Source organism: Lipotes vexillifer, unplaced genomic scaffold (assembly GCF_000442215.2).
Source record: "Lipotes vexillifer unplaced genomic scaffold, Lipotes_vexillifer_v1.1 scaffold488, whole genome shotgun sequence".
NCBI classification, from domain to species: domain Eukaryota; kingdom Metazoa; phylum Chordata; class Mammalia; order Artiodactyla; family Lipotidae; genus Lipotes; species Lipotes vexillifer.
Genome location: NW_006792288.1, coordinates 873,264 through 875,365, shown reverse-complemented (window position 1 = coordinate 875,365; position 2,102 = coordinate 873,264). Strand labels below are relative to the sequence as shown.

General features: G+C 36.0%; 1 pseudogene; it reads left to right on the top strand.

The window, feature by feature from the left end:
- The first annotated feature begins 932 nt into the window (after nucleotides 1-932).
- LOC103076586 (COP9 signalosome complex subunit 8 pseudogene) lies at nucleotides 933-1,559 on the top strand (annotated as a pseudogene).
- Nucleotides 1,560-2,102: the final 543 nt, after the last annotated feature.

Below are 2,102 nucleotides of genomic sequence, written 5' to 3'. Positions count from 1 at the left end.
TAGGAATAGTGTTTGAGAACATCTCAGGTACTCTGAAACCAAAGTATTCAGAAGTTTAGAATATGATACTTTAGAAATAAGTGGAGAAAGATTGTGGAGAGGTGACAATAAATGTGGATTTTATCTTTCTGGTGTTAAATATTATGTTTATAATGCCTTACTTTCAATCTGGACTAGATGAAATAAATTTGCAGAGGTTGTTGTTAGTTTCCATATTTATTTTTTTCTACAGTCATCAGTTTTATGTATAGATGTACTATCCAATGATGTTTTAATAGAAATCAGAATATGTATTTTTATTCCCCTAAGGCTAAATGGGGCTTAACAATTGTGGGTTTTACATCACAAATTTTCCTCACAATTCTAAATGTTACCAATATGAGCAGTCATTATTTACCTTCACTGTAGGGAGGGGAAAATTAAGTCATGAAGAACAATAGTTACTTTTACAAGATCAGAGCATGGCAGGTAGAAAACATTGGAATGAAATTTCTAACATCATTTATATTTAGCCATAGCTCTTTAGATGCTGTAACACTTGAGTGAAAATTTCCCTTAAGCCCTCTTTTTCTTCATGGGGTGGAATGAAACATTTTACAATACTGAAGCAAGATTGTAGTTATTTCCCAGATAGAAAGTAAGGTCAAATTTAACAAGGCTATTTAGATTGAAAAAGACAAATAGCAAATAATTAATAATTTGTAGACTAAAAGAAGAAATAAACAATAATAAATTTACTTCTTGCCTTCAAATTCTAAAATCCTATGAAATATGGAAAATAGTGGAATTAATATTGGTTGAATAACTTCAAGGTAAACAATGCAAAATGCTTATGCATAAATTATTTTCCAGACTTTTATTTAAAATATGCCCAAGCTTGAGTCTGAGGTCCGGCTCGGCGGGGAGGTTCGGCAGTGGAACTGGCTGGGAAAATGCCATTGGAGGTGATGGCTGAAAGTTTCTTTAGTTTCAAAAATTTGCTGGATGAGTGGGATAACCAGGAGCTCGAGGCTCCAGGAGAAATTGCTACACCCGCAGTGTATGGTCAACTTCTAGCTTTACATCTGCTTTATAATGACATGAATAATGCAAGATATCTGGAAAAGAATATCATCTGATATAAAATCTGCAAATTCTGAACTTGGGGGAATTTGGTCGGTAGGACAAAGAATCTGGCCGAGAGATATCCCCGGGATCTATACCACCATCAACGCTCACCCGTGGCCTGAGACGGTCCAGCCAATCATGGAGGCACTTAGAGATGCCACCTGGAGGCGAGCCTTCACCCTGGTCTCTCAAACATATACCTCCATCATCGCCGACGATTTCACAGCCTTTGTTGGACTTCCCATGGAAGAGGCTGTGAAAGGTATCCTAGAACAATGATGGCAGCCGACTCCACCACAAGAAGGGTCATGACCAAAAAGCCAGTTTCAGGGACCCTGGATGTTTCCTTTAACAGGTTTATTCCCTTATCGGAGCCTGCCCCCGTCCCACCCATCCCCAATGAACAACAGTTAGCCAGACTCACGGATTATGTGGCTTTCCTCGAAAACTGACTTATCATTCTGAGTTCAAGATCCACCTTCAAAATCCTGAATACTGACAGAAAAATGTAAAATTTTTATTTTCAATTTTATTGGATGAATTAAGCACCTCAGCATTCCTTACTGAGTATGTGATAAAATACATATATAATATGAAGTATATTATATATATATTGTCCTTAAACATGCTGAATGGTTGTTCATGAAATGCGACTTATTAAAGACATTCATGAGAAGTATTAAGTTGTAATATTTCCTTTCAGAAGAAGGAAAGCTAAGTGTGGAATGCAAGAAGCTATTAAGTGACACACTTTGTATGACTGTCCTGTAGCCTATTGGTTGCTTATATTTATCCCTTGGGTCAAGTTCTGCCCTTTGGAGAAATACTGAACAAGTCTTTCATTTTCTGTGTGACAGGCCTCTGAATATTTGAAGTTGTTTATTGTATCTTCAGGTTAAAACCACCCCTTAGTTCATTTATTCTGCATTTGTTCAATAAATATTTAATTGAATTCTTAAAAAAAAATTTTAAAAAATAAAATAAAATATTCCCAA